Source organism: Mirounga angustirostris, unplaced genomic scaffold (assembly GCF_029215605.1).
Source record: "Mirounga angustirostris isolate CCGP_5_RB_7025 unplaced genomic scaffold, mMirAng1.0.hap1 SCAF_9, whole genome shotgun sequence".
NCBI classification, from domain to species: Eukaryota; Metazoa; Chordata; class Mammalia; order Carnivora; family Phocidae; genus Mirounga; species Mirounga angustirostris.
In genome coordinates, this window is record NW_026991717.1 from 26,883,102 (window position 1) to 26,896,242 (window position 13,141).

Genomic DNA, 13,141 nt, shown 5'->3' on the forward strand with positions numbered 1-13,141 from the left:
TGTGTTCCCTCTCTCGCTGTGTCTCTCTCTGTCAAATAAATAAATAAAATCTTTTAAAAAAAATCAAAAAGAACTATTTTTTGAAAATTGGAAATGCCATAGTTCTCTCAGTGAAAACAGTGTTTTAAATATTTAATAATTACTCTTAATGTCTTTTTTACAATACTAGTTACATCTGGGACAATCAATGCCATGAGCAAATATGGTGAGAATTTGAATATGGATAACTCTGATCATTGCAATTACTTGCCAGGTTTGCAGTGATATAAGGTAATGCTGCTGAAGTGTGCAAAAGGTTCATTTCATCAAAGATTTGCATGATTATCTGTTTGTCACTGTCATTTTCAATAGACTGTCTCAATCCCAAACTCAGATGCCCTGTATCTTATCTTGAAATGATCATGGGTTCTTTATAGAAACCTGTGATTCAAAAATATTTACTGCTTTGAATTTCCCTAATATAAAAGTCTGAAGAAATGAATTTCCTTAGATTTTCCGAGTTCAAATTAAAAGACAAACAAAACCAAAGATCAGATACTATATTTTATAATGTATAATCTTAGAAAGCAAATTTTGAAATGAGCTGTAATTGACCCAGTACTAATTTAGGTCCAATCTATTCTACATTCTTCATGTTGCTACCACTGCCTCTCTAGCAGCCAGCACTATTCCAGGGCAGTGACAGGTGCTCAGTGAATGTGAACTGAGAGAGGAATGAATACTAGAAAGTGGATAGACTGGATGTCATGAAACCTCTTTGGGGAGGGGTGGTTGTATCCCACGCAAGGAAAATATTTTTTAAGAATGTATAAAATAAAAATTTCAGGATTTTTACGAACTTATCCATATTTTCACATCACAACACTACTGGGAACACATCCCCACATGGCAACAACTGGCTTGGTCTGGCTAACAGGCTGACCCCTTAGGTAGAGTGACTATAAAATTTATTATCTAGGGGTGAAACTTCCAGATGTAGAGTACCTCAGTAAATTATGACAAATAATGGCAACACTGGCAAGATTATCAAAAGCAATCATTCCAGAACTCTGGAAATTTAACCAAAGACATACAACAAATAAAAGTACTTATTGAAGAAAAACTACTGAACCTAAGTTGGAATAAAGAAGTCTATGACATTTTAACTTAGGAATACTCCCATCTCCCTACCAACTCTTTAGAATGATAACGTGAAGACCAGAAGCTACACTACATGGGATACAAACACTACTGAACTGGTCCTGGGAAGTCACTAAAAAAACAAATCTAATTCCTAACAACAACAACAACAAAAAAGTACAATAACAACAAACTGGGGAGATGGGAAGGATGATCAGATTTCAAAGTTACTAAAATATACATGTAGTTTGTTCAGTTTTCAACAACTATTAGGAGATATGCAAAGAAACAGGGAAGTACAACCTGTATACAGGAAACAAAACAATCCAAAGAAACTGACCTGAGGGTGCCTAGATGTGTGCCTTAGTAGATGAAATTTAAATGAGATTTATAAATATGTTCAAAGAAAAGGAAACTATAAAGAAAAGTGGGACAACAATATTTCATTAAATAGGTAATAGCAATACAGAGAGAAATCATTTTTATGAAGAAACAAATAGAAATTCTGTAGTTAAAAAAACAATAACTGAAATGAAAAATTCACTAGAGGGTCTCAATATCAGATTTGAGCAGGCAAAAGAAAGAACTAGCAAACTTGAAGACAGCTTAATAGAGATTATTGTCTGAGGAACAGAAAGAAAAAGAATGAAAAAAATAAACAGAGCCTAAGATACCTATGGAACACCATCAAATGGACCAACATGTGCATAACAGGAATTCCAGAAGAGGAAAAAGATAAAGATATTTGAAGAAATAATGGTCAAAATTTTCCTAGAGTTGATTAAAAACATTAATCTACACATCAAAGAGGCTCAATGAACTCTAAGTATAGTAAACTTAAAGAGATCTACATTATAATCAAGCTGTTGAAAGCCAAAGACATAGAAAGAATCTCAAAAGCAACAAGAGAAGAGACTTCTCATGTACAAGGGATCCTCCATAAGCTTAACAGCTAACTACTCATCAGAAACTTATGGAGGCCATAAGGCAATGCTAAAAGGAATTTGAATGGTGCACTAGAAAATATCTAATACAAAAGAAGGCAAAAACAAGGAACAATGGGACAAAGGATATAAGACAACAAATAGCAAAACAGCCGATGTAAATCTAACCATACCAATAATTATATTAAAGGAAATGTATTTAGTATTCCAATCAAAAGGCAGAGATTGTCAATTGGATTTTTTTTAAAGATCCAACTATATGCTGTCAATAAGAGATAGGTTTTAGATTCAAAAGCACAAATAAGTTGAAAGTAAAGGATGGAAAATATATACCATGCATGCATACAGTAACCAAAAAAACACTGGAATGATTATACCAATATCAGAAAAAATAACTTTAATACAAAAAATATTACTACAGTCAAGTTGGGACATTTATAATGATAAAACAGTCAATTCTTCAGGCATATGTAAAAAACTGAAAAAAGATACATACTTAACAATAGAGCCCCAAAATACATGAAGCAAAAAATGACAGAATTGAAAGGAGAAATAGATCAATAATAATAGTTGAAAATGTCAATACTCCACTCTCAATAATTGATAGCACAACTAGTCAGAACATTAACAAGGATGCAGAAGACAAAAACAGCACTATCAACCAACTTGACTTGACTGACATCTATAGAAGGCTTCACCCAGCAACAGCAGAAGATACACATATTCTTTTCAAATGCACATGCACTGTTCTCCAGGATAGCACATTTTCTGTACCATGAAACAAGTCTTAACAATATTAAAGAGATTAAAATCACAAAAGTTTGTTTTCAAAACACAGTGGAATTCAATTAAATATTTATTGTTCAAACCAGGACACTTTTAAGAGGGGCTCAATACCGATAATTACACCAGGAAAACAGACATAAATGAAAACGGACTTAGGCAAATCAAGGCATGTGTTCATCCTACTTTTAGCAGGGAATCGACTATACCATTCCCCATAGTTCCCTCTCCTTCTCCTTCAGTCATCTGCAGTGTGAAACCTACTTCACCCTATAGACTTTTGAGTTTGTAACACATCTTCTAGACTAATTTGAATTGGGGTATTTTAGGGGACATGCACTTTATTTTCAAATGAATTAATCTTAAGTTCAGTATGCCTATTTAAAACAATTTTTAAAGACAAATTTAGTTAGAATTCTTTACTTTTAAATTAAATCCACATGACAAAGGTGGGCTATGGGAAATTTTAAAGAAAAGTTTGGCTTTGTCCCTTTGTTGCATTTGGCTTCAGACTCAGTCTTGGCTTTGGGAATGCTTAGCATTTTAGAATGGTTAATCTCTACTTACTGTATCTACCTGGAAATTCCATGTTTTACTAGAAATGTATACCATTCCAAACTCAAACATCGTAAAACCTTGATATGGTAAATAAGAGAGGGGAAAAGAGATATTTTCCACTTTTCTCACCTATTATTTTGCTTACAGGGGTGAGCTAATTGAGCTTGATTATATGGAGGGGATTTTGTTAGCAGAAATATTCTAACCTAAAAGTTTGAGTATAAAAGGGGTAGGCAAAATGTAAATGTTTGGTCAAAACCACTCTTTTTCTGAATTCCTGACCATTGTCTGTGAGAGAAAGCAGTTTGAATATTTTTGTGATCCTTTTAATTTGCTACTAGAACTAACAGTATACCTCCAAATGATTTTAATGATTTTGTATTTGTCAGCAGTAAACCAGAGAAGCAAATCAGCAGGATATATATAGATATAAATAATACAGATATATATTTGCTTACACAATGTAGGGGCTGACTAAGCAAATTCAAAGTCTATAGGGTAGACCACCAGGATGGGCGATTGGGGACTTTAATTACATCTGCAAATTCCCTTCATAACAGCACCTAGATTAGTGCTTTATTGAATAATTGGGGACAGTAGCCTAACCAAGTTCACACATCAAAATGCCAACACAGTCTACCCCTTGTCAAACTGTATTTAATATCTCCTTAAACTGTATTCATTCAATCTCCTAATAAAGATAATAACAAAGTTATATCTCTGCATAACATAATACAACTAACCTACCCACAACAAAAAACACACCAACATTTTCCCCAGGTGAGTACACAAAGTCTTTGGGTGCTATTCATTCATCCTGATATATTATATCTTAAATAATGAGATATAAAATTAACTACTATCGAACACAATTTATATTAGATGAAGGGATAATAAAGAGAAAAAAAACAAAATATTTGTATGTACATACAAAAATACTCACACCAAAATAAAGAAGAAATATTTATAACTATTAGTCCTCATTTCTGAAATTGCCTCATGGTTGGAGCTGGTATTTACAAATACCTCCTTCTACAAATCATTTCATATTTGCTTTACTCTCAGCAAGCATTTCAACTGATGGGGTGAACCAGGTCCATTCCTGAAAGGTGTCTGTTATTAGCAGTCCTGCCTGAACTGGGTGGTTGAAGTTTTCCATTGGCTTTAATCACAGGACATGAGAGTACTAAATGATGCCCTAAGAGATCTCCTGTATTCCAGATATACTCTTTCTTACCTCCATTGTGGGACAATAGTCCAATTTCTCCTTGGTAATCAGGGTTAGTCAATCCAGCCAGCAGTGACTCTTTTTTGGCCTATTGATTCAGAAGCATGAGGAGCACAAAATGGCTTGTTGCTAGTCTCATCTTTTAGTTTTCAATGGAATCACTGTTATGTCCCTTGGTGGAAGCATTCCTGCTTTTGGAACTGAGACCTCTAAACAAGTAGAGTCTAAGATCAAGGGGAAGGGAACCCAAATTTTGCTAGGTTTTGCCAATTAACCAGTGTCATAGCTGAGTCTTCAAGGGGTATTTGTCTTAGTTGGTTCTGGCTGCTATAACAAATTACCAGAGACTGGGTAGCTGAAACCACAAACATTTATTTCCCATAGTTCTGGATAATGGGAAGTCCAAGATCAAGGTGCCAGCAGTGTCTGCTGAGAGCCCACTTAACTGGTTTTCAAATAGCTGTCTTCTCTTTGTATCCTCATTATAGAGGAGTGAAGAGAGAAAGAAAGCAAGCCTTGTGAATCTCTTCTAAGGACACTAATTCCATCATGAAGTCTCCACTCTCATGACCTAATAACTTCCCAAAGGCCCTCCTAATATCATCACAGTGGGGTTAATATTTCAACATATGAATTTTAGGTGAATACAAACATTTAGTCTATACTACTATTCCACCATTCTATTAAGAAAGCTGCTGTAGGATAATGAGGGACATAGTAAGACCAATGAATTCCACGAGTGTGGGCCCATTATCATACTTTTTTGTTGTGAATGAATTTCTTGATCAGAGGCAATGTTGTCTGGAATACCATGGTGGTGGATAAGGAATTCTGTTAAGTCCATGGAAAGTGCTTTTGGCAGAAGCATTATGGGCAGGGAGGGCAACTTTATATCCAGAGTAAGTATCTTTTCCAATAACAACAAAACATTGCCCCCTAATGGAAGCAGTTCAAAGTAATCAACCCACCACCAGGTAGCACCATGGGAATTGATCACCATGGGAACTGGTGCCGTATTGAGGATTCAATGTAGCTCTCTGCTGCTGGAAGATTGGGCTCTCAAAGGTGGCTGTAGCCATGTTGGCCTATTTGAGTGAAAGTCCATGTTGCTGAGTCTATGCACAGTCTCCATCCTTGCCACCATGGCCTCTTTGTTCATTAGCCTATTGGTCAATGACAGAAGTGGCTGAAAAAAGAGGCTATCTAGTATCCCAAGCACGGGTCATACTGTCTACTTACTTATTAAAAGTTATCTCTACCGAGGTCATCTGTTGGTGAGCATTCTCATGGGACATATATGTCTTCCTTCTGTGCACATATGAAAAGTTCTTTCCACATACATCTTCCCCAGACCACCTTGTTGCCAATATTCCAACTGTATTCCCTCCAGGTCTCTGGTTATCCAGACACACTACTGGCCACAGACCATGAAATAGAACACTCAAATGTCTGGACATCTTTCATTCCAGGTAAAATGGTCATGGGCATTTGGGTCTCTTCCCTTTTTTGGATTTGAAAGGTGATCAAGATTTCTGTGGAATTAATATGATATAGGCTAAAAAATTGGTATACCAGGGATGGAAGTGAGAATGAGTAGGTATAGCTATAAAAAGGCAACATGAGAGATCCCACTGGTAAGGAAAGTATTCTATATCTTGATTGTATTAATGTCAATACCTTGGCTATAATATTTTGCCATCATTTATTAAGTTGTTACCTGTGGAAGAAATTTACTAAAGGATACATGAGATTTCTCTGTATTATTTTTTACAAGTTCATATGAATCTGCAATTATATAGAAAAATGCTTAATTAGTTAAAATTGCCATGCTTTTCCAAGTTAATAAAAATGCAGAGGGGAAAAAAAGATGAAATGAATGTTAAATTGATACCTCTTTTCTCCACTGCATATGAGAAACCAAGAGTTAATGAGAGTCAAGAGAAAATAACTTTCTAATTGAATTCTATACCCATGACAACTATATTTTTAAGAAAGAAAATACAGTAGAGACATATTTAGGGTAATAAAATCTGAGATTTAATGCCAAATGATCCTCACTAAGGGAAATTCTAGGAGATGGAAAAAGATCCTAGAAATTTCATGAATGGTACTTTGATCATAAGTAATAAAACTAGAAATTAAAGGCAAAATTCAAAAAAGTCTCTTCCAACTGGAAATTTAAAAATACTTCTATTATATAGTATAAGAATGAAAGGGAGACATAAAAACTACCAAAATTACAAAAAAAAAAAAAACCCAAATGTAATTTTAAATTACACATAAAAGTCTATAAGATACATTTAAGGCATATCAGAAGAAAATTCATATTCTTAAATACTTATATCAATAAAAATGAAAAAATGCAGAAAAAGAATTAAATTCTCACTCAAAAGCTAGAAGTAAAACAATGAAATAGACCAAAAGAAAGCACAAGGTAGATATAATAAAGATAAAAGCAGAAATTAATGATGTAGATATATAAAAACAGAAGATCTAACTAATGAACCAAAACTCTGGTGATAAACTGAAATGTACAATCCATTTAAGGATAAAAGGGAATCACACACAAAGTAAGAAATGATACTATATACACAGAGAAAAACAAAAAGAAGTCAAAACAAAAAGAGACTACTTAGCATACCTTTATTCTTTATTTATTTTTAAAGACTTTATTTATTTGACACAGAGAGAGAGAGAGCATGCACAAGCAGGGGGAGCAATAGAAGGAGAGGGAGAAGCAGGTTCCCCACCAAGCAGGGAGCATGATGCAGGGCTCAATCCCAGGACCACAACCCGAGCTGAAGGCAGACACTTAACCATCTGAGCCACCCAGGTGCCCCTAGCATACCTTTATTCAAAAACATGGAAACATGGATAGTGGATGATTTCTTGGAGGAAGTAGTTTACTGAAATTAACCTCATTAAAGATACACAGCTTTAGTTTAAGGAGACCATTTTCCATAGAAGAAAGAAAAGAATTTTCTCAAGAAACTTCTACACAGGGGAGGGAGGAAGATGGCAGAGGAGTAGGGACCCTAGTTTCATCTGGTCCTTGGCATTCAGCTAGATAGCTATCAAATCATTCTGAACACCTGTGAGCTCAACTGGAGATCTAAGAAAAGAATTGCTGCAATTCTACAAATAGAAAAGTGACCACTTTTTGCAAGGTAGGAGGTGTGGAGAAGTGAATCTGAGGCAACATATTGGAAGATAAAATGCAGGGGGAGGGCACCTTCATAAACCTGCTACTGAAAAGTGATAGAGCCTCAGAGTGCAAAATCGGAACTTTTAGAAGTCTGCTCCGGTGAGGGACATCCCTGCCTGAAAGGCACTCAGATGGCAAAGTGGGGCAGAATCTTAGTTGAGACAGTGTGGTCTCAGCATCCCTGGGGTCAAAGAAAGAATGGGGATGTCTGAGTGTGGCAGAGTTCCCAGGCATTGGAGCAGGGAAGCCAGCTGCGATCAGCAAGCCCTGGAGTGGCCTCTCAGCTAGGTGTTGCTGTAAACTGCAAACCCTGGCATTGTCAGGTGACTGCTCTCTGAGCAAGGGCCCAGCAAGCAACAGAACCAGGGTGAGACCCTCCTCCTTCCCCCTGGGGGGAGCTACGTGGGTGCGTGCCACAGGAGTCTACAGGGCTTGGGGACTCGAAGTGGGGTTGCATGCCTAAGATAGAAATGTTTGGTCACAGGCTGGGTAGGCACAGAGTGTGGACAGAAACCAGGGAGACAAGAGTGATTGACTGCTTTTCCCTAAGGGTCCACTGAAGAGTAGGGGGTGTGATCTTTCAGCTCTGGAGCTAGAGATTGGGAGGCCACTATTTTCATTTTCATCCTCTAAAGTGGTGCAGAAAGCCTTCAAGGAACAAAAGACACATAGAGCAATCCAGAGGGCTGACATTGAGCCTGGCCCCCTGGCAAGGGAAGTGTAATTCCACCTGGGCAAGGGCACCCTAGTATCAGCACAACAGGTCCCAACCCAGAAGACCAGCAAGAACATCCAGTTAATACCAAGTTTACCAATCACACAGAACTGCAAAACTCCAGTGCTGGGGGAAAATAGTGTATAGAATTCATGTTTTTTTTCTTTTGATTCTTTAGTCTTTAGTCTTTAGTCTTTCAATTTTATTTTTCTTTCTTTTTCCTTTCAACTAATTTCTTATTTTAGCAACTCTTTTTTTAAGTTTTTTTAATTTTCATTTTTAGAGTTACATTTTATCCTTTCATTGTATTTAATCTTAGTTTTGTATATATATGTTTTTCTTGTTTACAATTTTGGGATCTAGTTTCTTCTAACAAACAGACCAAAATACACCAAGGATCTAGTGTATTGCTCTGTTCTGTTCACCTGTCTGATTATATTCTCTATTTTTTTTTTCTTTTCAGTTTCTGGTCTCTTCTGATTTGTATAGTGTATATTTCTCTGGGGCCATTGTTGCCATTTCAGTATTTTGTTCCCTCATTCATCTATTCTTCTTTGGACAGGATAACAAGATGGAAAAAGTCACGTCAAAAAAGAGAACAAGAGGCAGTACTGACTACCAGGGACCTAATCAGTATCAATATAAGTAATATGTCAGAACTAGATTTCAGAATAATGATTATAAAGATACTAGCTGGGCTTGACCAAAGCATAGAAGACACTAGAGAATTATTTTCTGGAGAAATAAAAGAACTCAAATCTATCAGGTCGAAATCAAAAAAGCTATTAATGAGATCCAATAAAAAATGGAGGTTCTAACTGCTAAGACAAATGAGGCAGAAGAGAGAATTAGTGGTATAGAAGACAAAATGATGGAGAATAAAGAAGCTGAGGAAAAAGAGAGATAAACAACTATTGGATCATGAGGGGAGAATTTGAGAGATAAGTGATACCATAAACTGAAACAATATTAGGCTACTCGGGGTCCCAGAAGAAGAGGAAAGGGAGGTGGGGCAGAAGGTATATTTGAGCAAATTATTGCTGAAACCTTCCCTGATCTGGGGAAGGAAACAGGAATTCAAATCCAGGAGGCAAGAACCCCCCTCGCCTCAGAGAACCCCCCTCAAAAGCCCAAAAGTAACATAGACCAGAAAGGACCAGAGACAATGTACAGAAACAGTGACTTTATAGGTAATACAATGGCACTAACTTCTTACCTTCCATAGTTACTCTGAATGTAAATGGGCTAAATGCCCCAATCAAATGACACAAAGTATCAAATTGGATAAAAAAACAAGACTTATCCATATGCTGTCTACAAGAGACTCTTTTTAGACCCAAAGAAACCCCCAGATTGAAAGTGAGGGGTGGAAAACTATTTATCATGTTAATGGACATCAAACAAAAGCTGGCGTAGCAATCCTCATATTAGACAAATTAGATTTTAAAACAAAGACTGTAATAAGAGATGAGGAAGGATACTATATCATAATTGAAGGGTCTACCAAGAAAAAGATCTAACAATTGTAAGAATTTATGCCCCTAATATGGGAGAAGCAAATTATATAAACCAATTAATAACCAAATTAAAGAAACATATTAATAATAATACAATAATATAGGGGACCTTAACACCCCACTCGCAGCAAGGGACAGGTCATCAAAGCAGAAAATCAACAAGAAAACAAGGCCTTCAATGACACACTGAACCAGATGGACTTCACAGAAATATCCAGAGCATTCCATCCTAAATCAACAGACTACACATTCTTCTCAAATGCACATGGAACATTCTCCAGAATAAATCACATATTTGGTCACAAATCAGGTCTAAACTGGTACCAAAAGATTGGGATTATCCCCCGCATATTTTTAGACCACAATGCTTTAAAACTTGAACTCAATCACGAGAGGAAATTTGGAAGGAACTCAAATACATGGAGGTTAAAGAGCATCCTACTAAAGAATGAATGGATCAACCAGGATATTAAAGAAGAATTTTAAAAGTTCATGGAAACAAATGAAAATGAACACACAACTGTTCAAAACTTTTGGGATGCTGCAAAGGCAGTCCTAAGAGGGAAGTATAAAACAATACAAGCCATTCTCAAGAAACAAGAAAGGTCTCAAATACAAAACCTAACCTTATACCTAAAGGAGCTGGAGAAAGAATAGTAAATAAAGCCTAAACCTAGAGGAGAAGAGAAATGATAAAGAATAGAGCAGAAATCAATGAAATAGAAACCAAAAGAACAGTAGAAGAGGTCAACAAAACCAGGAGATGCTTCTTTGAAGAAATTAGTAAGATTGATAACCCCCTGTCCAGACTTAAAAAAAAGAAATGAGAATGGACCCAAATAAATAAAATCATGAATGAAAGAGGAGAGATTACAATTAACACTAAAGATATACAATTATAAGAACATATTATGAGCAACTATATGGCAAAAAAATAAGCAATCTGGAAGAAATGGATATATTCCTAGAAACTTATAAACTACAAAAACTGAAACAGGAAGAAATAGAAAACCTGAACAGACCCATAATCAGCAAGGAAATTGAAGCAGTAATCAAAACTTTCCCAACAAATAGAGTCCAAAGCCAGATGGCTTCCTAGGGAATTTCTACCAAACATTTAAAGAAGAATTAGGGTGCCTGGGTGGCTCAGTCATTAAGTATCTGCCTTTGGCTCAAGTCATGATCCCAGGGTCCTGGGATGGAGCCCTGCATCAGTCTCCCTGCTCAGCAGGGAGCCTGCTTCTCCCTCTCCCACTCCCCCTGCTTATGTTCTCACTGTCTCTCTCTCTCTTTCAAATAAATAAATAAAATCTTTAAAAATAAAGAAGAATTAATATCTATTCTTCTGAAGCTGTTTCAAAAAATAGAAATGGAAGGAAAGCTCCCAAACTCGTTTTATGAGGCCAGCATTACCTTGATTCCAAAACCAAAGACCCCACCAAAAAGGAGAATTTCAGACCAATATCCCTGATAAACATAGATGCCAAAATTCTTACCAAGATAGTAGCCGATAGGACCCAACAGTACATTAACAGGATTATTCGCCATGACCAAGTGGGATTTATTCCTGGACTGCAAGGATGATTTAACATCCACAAATCAATCAATGTGATACACTACATTAATAAAAGAAAGGACAAGAACCATATGATCCTCTTAATAGATGCAGAAAAGGCATTTGAGAAAGTAGAGCATCCTTTCTTGATTAAAACTCTCCATGGTGTAGGAATAGAGGGAACATACCTCAATATCATAAAAGCCATATACAAAATGCCCACAGCGAATATCATTCTCAATGGGGAAAAACTGAGAGCTTTTCCCTTAAAGTCAGGAGCAGGACAGGGATATCGACTCTTACCACTGTTGTTCGACATAGTACTAGAAGTCCTAGGCTCAGCAATCAGACAACAAAAAGAAATAAAAGGCATCAGAATCAGCAAAGAAGAAGACAAACTCTCACTCTTTGCAGATGACATGATACTCTGTGCAAAACCCCAAAGACTCCACCCCAAAACTGCTAGAACTCATACAGGAATTCAGCCAAGTGGCAGGATATAAAATCAGTGCACAGAAATCAGTTGCATTTCTATACACTAATGATGTGACTTAAGAAAGAGAAATTAAGGAATCGATCCCATTTACAATTGCACCAAAAACCATAATACACCTAGGAATAAACCTAACTAAAGTGGTAAAGGATCTATACTCTGAAAACTATAGAATACTCATGAAAGAAATTGAGGAAGACACAAAGAAATGGAAAAACATTTCATGCTCATGGATCGGAAGAACAATTATTGTTAAAATGCCTATGCTACCTAGAGCAATCTATACATTCAATGCAATCACTATCAAAATACCATCAACATTTTTCACAGAGCTGGAACAAATAATCCTAAAATTCATAAGGAACCAGGAAAGACCCTGAATAGCCAAGGTAATGTTAAGAAAACAACAACAACAACAACAACAACAACAACAAAAGCTGGTGACATCCAATTCCGGACTTCAACTTCTATTACAAAGCTGTAATCATCAAGACGGTTTGGTACTGACACAAAAACAGACACATAGATCAATGGAACAGAATAGAGAGCCCAAAAATGGACCCTCAACTCTATGGTTGATTAATCTCTGACAAAGCAAGAAAGAATATCCAATGGAAAAAAAAAGGTAGCTTTTCAACAAATAGTGTTAGGAAAATTGGACAGCCACATGCAGAAGAATGAAGCTGGATCGTTTTCTTACACCATACACAAAAATAGACTCAAAATCGATGGAAGACCTAAATGTGAGGCAGAAATCCATCAAAATCCTAGAGGAGAACACAAGCAGCAACCTCTGTGACCTTAGTTGCAGCAACTTCTTGCTAGTCACAACTCCAAAGGCATGGGAAACAAAGGCAAAAATGAGCTACTGGGACTTTATCAAGATAAAAAGCTTTTGCAAAGCAAAGGAAACAGTTGACAAAACCAAAAGACAATCGACAGAATGGGAGAAGATACTTGCAAATGTCTTTTCAGATAAAGGGCTAGTATCTAAAATGTATAAAGAACTTATCAAACTCAACAC